Source organism: Paroedura picta, chromosome 8, assembly GCF_049243985.1.
Source record: "Paroedura picta isolate Pp20150507F chromosome 8, Ppicta_v3.0, whole genome shotgun sequence".
NCBI classification, from domain to species: domain Eukaryota; kingdom Metazoa; phylum Chordata; class Lepidosauria; order Squamata; family Gekkonidae; genus Paroedura; species Paroedura picta.
In genome coordinates this window covers 24,452,610-24,464,217 of record NC_135376.1, presented here as the reverse complement: position 1 = coordinate 24,464,217, position 11,608 = coordinate 24,452,610, and positions in this window count along the sequence as shown.

Here is an 11,608-nt window from a genome sequence, read left to right as displayed (position 1 = left end):
GCAAATGGTTGCAGCTCCAAGCCACCTGCAGCTGTTTTGACCACTCACAATGTCTGGCGTATATTCAGGGACTCTGAACATTCTGAACTTCAATCTGTGTAAGAAGCAATGAATAGCAATCTCTGAAAAGATTCATACAATCCGGGGAGAAACCCACTAATTAAAATTAGTATGATTTTTTTTTTTTGCAGTGCATGTATTCTTTAAGGGATTGCTATTCCTCAAAGAATGTAAGGTTCACTGAACAGTGCAGAAGCATATTTATATTGGCTCCTTTTAATTAAATAATGGCAGAAACCCAAACAGACAGTGTTCTTGACAACTCAGAGCTGTAGCATTAAGACTGTTATGGAGGATGCTTGCATACATAAAGTCAGAGTAAATTAAAGCCCAGGAACAGTAAACATGCCCCTTTTCATTTAAATGTAAACAAAAAAAACCCCTGAAAACCAAAGCACCCATTGAAAACAGTTGAAAAAACTAAAACTGGAGTTAACCTTAGTGGTAGTATAGTGTGGCTTCATTTTATGTTATATATATTCTTTTGATCTGTTCATTTATTTTAAAATATTTATACCTGCCTTTCCTTAGCAACACAAAGTTGCTTATGACAAACATAAAAACTTCATAAAATATACAATAATCCAAGTGCTCATCCAACTCTGAAAATAGAACATAGTCCAGCTGAAACTGGGAAGGTTTGTATAGTTGGGGGCAATCCTGCTTTCAAGTTCTGTGGGCGCCATCATTCTTACCAGCAACTAGGACTGAGCCAGAAGCAAACTGAAGACCAGGGATGAAGTCTTAACATGGCAGACCTATGTTCAACACCGTACATTTCCACTAAGACTCCTGCAGTGGTGTTTGGCATATAATTTTCAGCCATGTAACTGTAACTCTGCTATAGGTATGGATATAGCTTAGCTGTAACATGAATATAAATTGTATGTGACTTTGTTTACATTATGGGAGGGCAAGAATGACTGGAAAAGACAATCATGCAAGAAAAAGTTGAAGGCCCAACATGATAGGGATTGACTCAGTCATGGAAGCCACGGTTGGCAAGACGTGAGCAATGTTTTGTTACTGGTAGGACATTTGGGGGGGGGGGTCATTAATTCACAAAGTTGCCATAAGTCAGAAGCAACTTGATGAGACTTAACATACACACCCGTAGTTTGATAAACTTGGTGTAAGTAGTCCCACGAGAGCATGTTGTACTAATCAAGTATGCAGGTTACTGTGAGATAAAAAACACGAGATCTCTAAATAATGTCCTAAAATGTTGTGAATTGTACAGATAGAGGTTTGCAAGCAGGCTGGCTAGAAATATGGGGAAAGGGGGAGTGTATATATGAGAAGAGGAAGGATGTTGATGGGAACTTTCTTCTACTGAAACAGCCAGAGTGGTGAAGTGGTTAAGAGCGACGGCTTCAAATCTGGCAAACCGGGGTTGATTCCCTGCTCCCCCATAAGCAGCCAGCTGGGTGCCCCTGGCCTAGCCACAATCCTGATAGTGCTGTTCTCACAGCATAGTCTTGTCAGAGCTCTCTCAGCCTCACCTAAGTGTAAGCCACTCCTTCAGGCAGTGAAAGGCCAGGTATAGGAACCAACTCTTCTTCTATTCATGGAAGTTCTGGCAGATTTGGGCAAAAATTACTTCACCCTCCTGAGCATTGTGAATGGGCTGAGGATATGGCAGTCAGATGGCTCAATCATGATTTTTTTAATGGCCTTACACATTTTTTTTACTTGATGGTACTTAATAGAAAGTGTCAATTTTTGCAGTAGTTTCTATTTGTAGCATTTGCTATGTTTGGTAATCTGCTTTAAGCTTCAGAAAAGGAGGCTATAAACATGGTGGGGGGTGCTGTCCAGTCACTTTTGACTTCTAGCGATCCTAAGAATTAATGACCACCAAAACGGCCTAGGTCTTAATTGATGATTGTAGTGCGGACAACAGTGCTAACAGGAAGATAAAATGGGAGCTCAGCAGCAACAGGACTAACAACACTCCTGCACACACTTTCATGAGTCACAGCTTGCTGCATCCAATGCAAATGTACATCCAGGATAGGTGTACTTCCATGGAATACATGTCTATGCTTAACGTTACAAGCAACTGAAAAGTGGGAGTGAGGTGATGTCACAAAGCAAGCCCAGTTAACCTCTCAGAATTCAACTCATTCAGAGCAGGAGAGGACTCTGCCCAACTGTTGTTAGAAGAGCAAAGCAGGATAAGGATACATTCAATTCTAATCAGCGGAGATGCTATGAGAGAAACAAGGTCATGTGCTAGGCCATGTGCCTCCTGACAATAGATGTACAGTGAAATAACAGTCAATCAATCAACTTGTCCTTCTAGGATGGCCTGGGCTTGCTTAGTGGGCCTTATTCATTCATTTATTTTACTTCATTTCTATCCCACCTTGGTCCTCAATAGAAGACAAGCAAGCAAACAAGCAAGCAAGCTATCAAGCAAGCACTGTCTTGGTGTTTACCATATGATATCAATGGCCTGCCCAAAGTGGATTATTAAATAGAGACAGCGACATTATTGTAGTGTGGTGCACTGGGCAGTCTATTAGATTAGGATCTGGTAGACCCAGGTTCAAATCCTTATGTGCCATGGCAGCTGGCTGGGTGACCTGGGGTCAGTCGCACATTCTCAGCCTAATTGATCCCATAGAGTTGTTATTGTGAGGATGAAACAGAGGAGAGGAGAACCATGTAAGTCACTTTTGGTCCTGCTGGAGAGAAAGGCAGGGTGTGAGTGAAGTAAGTAAATGTTTAAGACTTGGGGAAGCACAGAGGCATGAACCATAGGATTCTAGTTTTTTTGCCTCTTAGCCTGAACGTTGCAGCCTTGAGCTGACAGCTGGATCATTCAGAAGAGAGAGGAAGACCTGCTGTCTACACAGTAGCATCCTTTTCTCTCTTCTCTTGTTCTTTTTTTTCTACTGCATTTTCTGCTTTGAATAAATCCTTGTTGGTTTAAAAGAGGCTATTGGACTCGTACTTTGTTGTGCTGCTTCAGACCAACATGGCTGCCAGCTTGAATTTTTCTGTATTGTGATATAAGCAACTTTGGGTCTCCATTTGGGAGAAAAGTGAGGCACAAATAATTAATGCAGCATGACCGAGATTACAGTACTGTCCTTGCACCTCTCCAGAGCAGCCAGTTGTGCCCCCAAACCAACTCCAGGCAACATCAAGTTGGAATTACAGGGCCTGTCCTTAATCGGAGAAACTCTCTAAGGCAGACCTTGCCTGCCTAAGCTTTTACCCATCCCCTCCCTGCTCATCCACCCTGCTGCCAGCTTCTGGATATCTGACCTTTGCCTGCCTTGGACTGCATCACAGCTCTGGGGTTTCTGACCTTTGCTTGCTACTTCCGGAACTTGACATCTGCATGTTCTAATGCATGCTAGTCTCTTCTGGTCCCTCAATAACCAGCTCTCCGAGGAGCATAAAACTAGACTGGGGGAGGGACACATTTGCAAGACTGTGATAGGATAGGATGCCAGTTGCCATGGGAGGAGGACAGTAAAACTGTAATGGATGCACAAGGTTAAAGCCATAATCCTAAAAAATGGGAGTAATGCTTAAGAATGGTAAATTAATGCATAAGTTAAACTACACTACAGTCTTGCTATTCAGGATGGGCCAGTTCTCATTTTCTGCTAGGCCTTTGTCTTGCAGCATTTTGCAACATTATACAACCCAAAATGCTAAATTAGGCTGAGCTGTCTATACCAGTCCACTGTTTGCCATATGTCCAGTCATTTCTTTCCTCATTGCCCATCTGCAATGGTCAACTACAAAGCTGCTACAGTTGCACATTTAGGACCGTTTATGCACTGGGAACTTACTTGTACCAGTTCCTGTGCAGGAACACAAATCGGGGAGGATGAGTTGCACCAGGCCAAATGCTTGCCCATGTGGGTGCAGGAGGAGGTGGGGCAACCCACCACGACTAAAACTCCAGCCTACAGCCTGGCATGAAACCTCCAGTGCATAAACAGTCTAGGAGGGATAAGAATTCCTGCTGTGCTCCACAGACTTTACTCTCGGGGAAATGTGCTAAGAACTGGACTGCACAAAACCTCCCACTGCAATCTATGTTGTTATGACTATGGAAAAGATTGCACACACATGGTAAAGCTTATTCCTCTTGACAAAGCCTATGAAATCTGGCCTCCCAACAATGCCAAGATGAAGAAACACAGAAGTGTATCAAGGGTTGCATTTGTAAAACAAGAATCAGTAACAAAGTTGAGAAATAGTCTGTTCCTCTTTAGCCTTTAATGCACTGTTGCAGAATCTAATCTGGAGATATTTTAGTGGCACTCCAAATGTGTTCTCACTCTCCAACAACAGATAGCATGGTTATATGGGGCTAGCCCTTCTTTCGTGTTGAATTTATGCTAGTTGTGTCCGCTGATATAAGTAGAGCTGTTTCCAGTTTACATCTGTGGATTCACAGGAATCCTGGTCATGTATTTGCTATTAGCCTGACGTGTTTTCACTGGTTAACGGATGAGTCCAACATTCAAACATATATCCAGTAGCTCAAGAGGGAAGGTGTCCTAATAGATGCCCGCAAAGAGATGTAGTAGGTTCAAGACATATTGAGTGTGGAATTCATGCATCATACATATTGAAATACATTTTTGCAGGAATGCAGTAATTTGGGATCTAGGCATATGCCTTGCCCATTCAGTACAATTTGTTAACCTGTGTTTTGGTCCCACCCATTCATCTTTAGGGAGGAACTTGGTGAGGACAAAGACTAGTGTGGAAGAAATGTAAAATGACCAATGCTGTTGTTTTTCTTTAAACTTAAAAGTTTGGCCTTGAGAACAGACCAAACTGAGTCATTGCTTTCCAGCATGAACAGTAAACATATCCTCCAAAGCAATTTATGATTTAATACAGGACTTTCCAATGACATTCTTAGTCATGGTTTTGTGATAACGGCATGTACGCTTCCTGCACAAATGCCAAGTGCTAGGTTTGTGAACAGAGTAATCTTGTGTAGCTACTATTCGCCTTCTAGGGACCCAGAGCAAAGTATAGTTCTTTCCTCAAAACATAAAGAAATATTTTGTGAGAAATTCATCTTGTGACCTTTGTTAAGTCCTGGATTGTCCCATGAGATTTTCATTTTCCAGCCTGAATCAGGTTATGCGCTGAGGCATCGGGAGTCCTGTCCTATATATTCTCCTGAGGAGAATGTTTGTGTGGGACCATTTGTTTTTTATATATTATTATAGCCAAGGAACACAGAGTTCTAGAGAGGAACAAGAAGATACGGATGAATTCTCTAAGTGAAGAGAAAAACAACTTGGGGAGAAACTAACCTAATAAAAGTACGTTTGGATAGATTGTGCACCTGTAACTCATAGTTCTATGTTATGTAAGGGGAAATTCATGTGAAATGGTGGCAGAATACTTGTCATAGTTTGGGTAACTTGGTATCCACTATGGGAATACACAGGAAAGCGCAGTATTAGAGGGCCCCAATGGGATGGAACCATCGTCCTAATGCAGTAGATATCCAACATTTTTCTATCAGTTTCTATCAGTAGATGAGCTATTGGGATGTGTGTGTCCTGCATAATGCAGGGGGTTGGACTAGATGACCCTTCCAACTCTGTTATTCTATGATTCTATGAGTCTATGATTCAAAGGAAGGAGTTTCTGCAACAGTCCAAGGCAGCTTGTTTTTATAAAACCCTGATAACATTTGCAGCTCACCTTTCTTCCAAGGTGTTTGGGGGGCATACATGGTTCTCTGTCTTCCAGTACATTGTCCAAAAAAACCTTAGAAGATTCAACAGAAGAGTGACCAGTGAGTTTAATATCTGAAGATAGACCTGAACAGGGTCTTCTCTGGCCAGTTCATGTCTATCTACCAGTTTTCTACTTACATGATCTTTGCTTTCATTTTCCTGTGAGTGCACAACCCATATGGATGAGTGCATATCCCAAATGGATGGAAGTCCCAATGGCACTTCTCAGCTACAAACACTTTCTGCTGCACTTTTAAAAGAAAGTCATACATGAGTCATGCCTGGATGTCTATTTCCCCCTTAGAGAATGATTCAGGTGTACCCACACTTAGAAGTGATGATTAATACTGGAATCCAATTAATGTCCACAAAAGCTGAGAGTACACCACCTGCAGAGATGCCATTTATCATCAAGTTAACCCAAATGTTAAGCCTTTCTCATTTTTTTGGTACAATTTTGTCTTCAAGTAGCAGAGATTCAGTACAATGATGAGCTTGGATGTTAAATACCAGAAGGACAATCTTCCAGCCGTATAGCTATTAATGGCTAAACAGGTTTATGTTGAAAATTGAAAATTCAGTACCTTCCTTGATACAGAAAATACATTGTTTAAAATATTACAACACTGGGTGCTGGATTTGCTGAGAAAAGTTCTATATACACATAAAGTAATTAATTTGTATAGAAATGTAAACTATGTCCCCCTTTATGGTCTCCCTTGAGGAAAAACTCCATCCTGAATATGATTAAATACATTTATTTGGGTTTTCATGGGTTTCCCAGTCAATCAACTGCTTTCACTGTTAGGTATCAGTTGCTTTTGTATTTTGAATAAAAAATGATAACATTAATTAGGTTTGTCAATGTCCTTTATGACGTTTATATCTCCGGTAACTGGCATTACATTTTATGGCACATATGGCCCAGTCTGACTAAAGTGACATTTATTTCTGGTCTGGTCCTCATAACAAATGAGTATAATACTTCTGACCTAGTTTTGTTTCTTCTGTGCAAAATAGGGAAGAGGAAGGAGAGGAATAGTGACAAAGCCACAAAGCTAAGCGACAAGTTGTCCATCATGGATCAACCCATTGCCTGGATCAAACACTTATTCAATAATTCTCCCTAACCATTTCAACTGTAACATGAATCGTAACAGTGAAAGGAAACTGCCCACTTTTAGATACCATTTACTTCTTGGAAGGCCCAGATTACAGGCCATATATTTCCAAGAATGTGTCAGCAATACTAATACTCCTAACTTTTTCCCCTTTGCTGACTTCCAGTCCAAAAACAAAAGTGTGAGATATGTGGTGTATGTGAGATTTTTATAAACGCTCATATTTTAGTCTTTCGTTGATGTGCTTACTTTGTCATATTAAAATATTTGCTCTAAAGTGCTAGAATTTCTTCCTATGCTTTTTGCTCAGTTCAGTGATGAAATCTGAATCGATTCCCAGCCTGAAGTGGATCATTGCTAATAAACTCACAGCATAAAAATGTTGCTACTAGAATTATGTTGCCCTTTTCTCCAGGAACCATTGACACGTCAATCAAAAGCTATAGGGGAAAAATCCTTACTTAGATGTTTATAGATGTATAATGGCAACATGTAACCCTACAGAATATCATATCAGTTTCCACTGGCCACAAGCCACTGAAAGACAAAGCATTATTAACTCTGGTCTCTTTATCCATCTAGTGAATTCTATTCTCAAAACAACTCTTTGAAAAAGGTTAGAGAGCTAAGGGGCCCAAGGTCTGGCTGAAAATTAGGTATCTTCTTCTGGTCATGTGTCACCTGGGCTATTCAGCTGTACACAGAAAGTACATTCCTACAGAGACATTTCTGACTCCAACACATTGTGAGGAATTTTTTATAAATTAAATATCAGCTCCTTGTATCTGATTTCAATTATACAATACAAAGACAGGTGGCTTTCATAATATTACATGAAGAAACTGTAACCAACAGGGCAATCTTGCACAAAACTGATATTACATTCTGGAGAAAAATTTGTTGCTATGAAAAAGATTCTTAATGCCAATCATCTCAATTTTTTTTCTCCAATTGCTTTTAGGGATGGTTTTAACCAAGGATTATTTAGGATTATCACTACCTGAAGGAGTCTCAAAGCAATTTGCAATCACCTTATTTTCCTCTTTCCACAACAGACACCATGTGAGGTAACTGAGGCTGAGAGAACTCTGGTAATATAGGTAAGCTTGAATCATAGAATCATAAAATAATAGAGTTCTCCCGGGTCATCTAGTCCAACCCCCTGCACTATAAAGGATATATAGTGGTGAGCTCCCCCTCACTGGCAGTCTTCAAGCAAAGGTTGGATACACACTTTTCTTGGATGCTTTAGGATGCTTTCGGCTGATCCTGCATTGAGCAGGGGGTTGGACTAGATGGCCTGTATGGCCCCTTCCAACTCTATGATTCTATGATTCTATGGCCCATTCCACACCAGGATCAATGTTGCAAATTGGTTTCGGAATGAAAAAATGCCATTTTAAATAGTGGAATTCGTTGTTATGCATACCTGCCTTTGTAGTGGAATCCAGTTGTGTTTCTATAGTTTCCCACAGGTTTCTAGTCTCGGTAAAAATCGCTATCCAGGAAGCGCTATTTGCTGAGTTTTGTCCCGCCCCTGGCCGTCAGTCAAACGAGCAGCCAATGGGCAGCCGTTATCATGCTCCTGAAAAGCCCCTTTCCCTTTAAGGCAGGTTTAAAAAACACACACACGTTGCAACAAATCTGCGTTGATTCGTTGCAATGGAGAGACCCATCTAGCTAGCAGGTGGTGTGTGAGCTGCCGTTTCATCGTTGCCATGCTCCCCCGAGTGAAACCCCCCCCCCCGTGCACGGGCACAATTTTCAGCTGAAAATAAAGGGAACCAGCAAACGGGGCTGTGTAGTGCTTGATGACTTAAAACAGAGGGACTGCAGCCGGGGAAGCCTAGCTGGGTGAATGAAGGCTCATGAGTTTGTTGCTCTCCGCTCGCTCCGAGAAAAAAAAATGGCGATAACTTCACCGGAAGATCAGAGGAGAGAGCCAGGGGGAGGGACTTTGCTGAAACCGCAACAATGGTAACACAGAGAACTTTTCCGCTAGTGTTGCAGATTGGTTGCAAGAGTGTAGCGCTTTCCAGAGGGTGAATCCACTTTTTGGGATTTCCCTGGAAGCGCTACAACGAAGCGCTTTTTGCGGATCGGTTTCAGGAGTATGGCAGATTGTCTACGACATTGTGCATAACTGCATTTTAGTAGCGATTACAGTTTGCCACACTCCTGCTACAATGAATCTGTGCGGAATGGCCCTATGATTCTATGATACTCACAAACCTATTGCTCATCCACTGTAGCCTGCCACCCCCATGAACCTTCACAGAATCAGCCTCTCTGTCAGATGGCTATCCAGCCTCTTTTTAAAAATCTCCAAAGATGGAGAACCCCCCACCTCCCAAAGAAGTCTGTTCCAGAGAAACTGCTCTGTCAGGAACTTCTTCCAGATGTTTAGACAGAATTTCTTTTGAATTAATTCCATCCCATTGGTTCTGATCCATCCCTCTGGGGCAAGAGAGAACAACTATATCAGTGGTCCCCAACCTTTTTATCACTGGGGACCACTCAACGCTTGACAATTTTACTGAGGCCCACTGCCCTAACGCTCTCTGACTTTGGTCACTATGGTAATGTTTAAACATCCCTTCAAAATAAGATACAGATACGCCACAACAATGAACATAGGGAACATTTTATTTTCATGGAAATTTTAACTCATGACAATGACAAATCAATGGGAACCCTGAGCTTGTTTCTCTGCAACGAGGTAGTCCCATGTGTGCCTGCCAGATCGTGGATGAAGTAAAGGGCCGGGGGGGGGGGAGAAGGCATCCTTCGCGGCCCACCTCCAGTTAGTCGAAGGACCACATGTGGTCCGCAGCCCACAGGTTGGGGATCGCTACTCTATATGGCAGCCTTTTAAATACTTGAAGATGGTTATCAGATCCCCTCTCAGTCGTCTCCTCTCCAGACTAAACAGACCAAGCTCTGCCAACCTTTTCTCATACGTCTTGGTCTCCAAATCCCTCAACATCTTTGTTGCACTCCTCTGGACATGCTCCAGTTTATCTACATCCCTCTTCAACTGAGGTGCCCAAACTGAACACAGTACTCCAAGTGAGGCCGAACAGGTACCATCACCTCCCGTGATCTGAACACGATACTCCACTTGATACAGCCAAAAATCCCATTCGCCTTTTTAGCCATTGAGTCACACTGTTGACGCATGTTCAATGTATGGTCTACTAAGACTCCTAGATCCTTTTCGCACTTGCTATGGCCAAGATAAGTCTCCCCCATCCTATACTGGTATAAATGGTTTTTCCTATCTAAATGCAGAACTTTAAATTTGTCTCTATTTACAGTTTGACCTCTTTTGCATCCATCTGATATGTGTTAAATACTATCTGGATTTCATAAAGTACGTGGAATGTTGAAAATGAAGTGTCACTGGATATTATGGAATTTGTGCTTTAGATATGGAACAAGAGTTCAATGAGTCATGCTTGCTAATGCAGCCAAGTGAATTGGAGAACTTTGAATCCCAATCAGTGAAGCAGTTGCTAACCCCAGTCTTGTTTACATGCTACAGGGTTCAGTATTCTATGAAAGGAAGACCCCTTGGTTGTTACAAACAAGAGGATTCTAATGAATGAGGGATGAGGAATAACTCATTCATAATAATAGGAGCATTGGGTCTTACAAATCAAGGAGCCATATTCTAGGAAAAACAAGACCTTGCCTGAACAAGAAGCTTTCCTCCAGATTGAGACTCCCCGTCAAGGGGAAGGACCCATCACCAAAATGATACCAATAGTATAAATAAAATTTCATAAAAGGTGCCCCCAAGATTCCCACTTTACAAAAGTGCAGGCCAATTCTGCTTGGGCTCAGAGTGACCGAGGCCACAGGGTGGCCTTAATTTTAGGTTCCTATCCTATATTTTTGCCCAGGGCCCCAGAATCACTAAAACCTGGTCCAACTGATATGACTGTAAAGACCATGCTTCCTTTCTTGGCTTTCAAAATTGGACATCTGAACAGCAAAGGATTAAAAACCCCATCTGCAGACATTGCCAGTGCACAGTTGGCACAGGAACCCAAGTGGGCATGCCACAGTCCTCCATATGATAGAGGGTCCGATATTGCCTTCAGACCTTTCTTTGTTGTGGCTTGTGGAAGGATGGAGCACAGGGTGATGCCACCAAAGCATGCTGACATTGCATTTGATTGGTTGGCAGGAGGGCTGTTGCAGGAAAGCTGTTCCACGACTGGCACATGTTGGTGGTGTCATGGTAGACTCCAGTGCAGTTGTTCTGCTCTTGGCTGCTTGGACATGTGTCTTTTTTGTTAGTTTTTGCTGTTTTTCTTTGTTGAGTTCAAAATACCAATTTAATTGGAAGTGCACATCATTAACACTACCCAACTCCTTTCCTCATTTTCTATAGACAAATGCCGTAACAGATTTCTAACAGAGAAAATGCTGTGGGCGTTGCTGTAAAATATGGAACATCATTTCTGTTTGATCTTTTTAAAACTGTGGGAAGAAGCTTCTGTTTCAAGCTTTGCTGATATTTGCAGTCCAAAATACATTTCACTTTGAAGTGCATCCCCCTGAAGTCAGTGGATCAGTGCGATTAGGTCTGCAGCCTCAGATAATGTGCAGCAACCTTTAAAAAGCTAATCAAGGACAAACAGATTGGTCTGTACATTTGGTTCACTTAAAGAAAGTGTTCTGTTT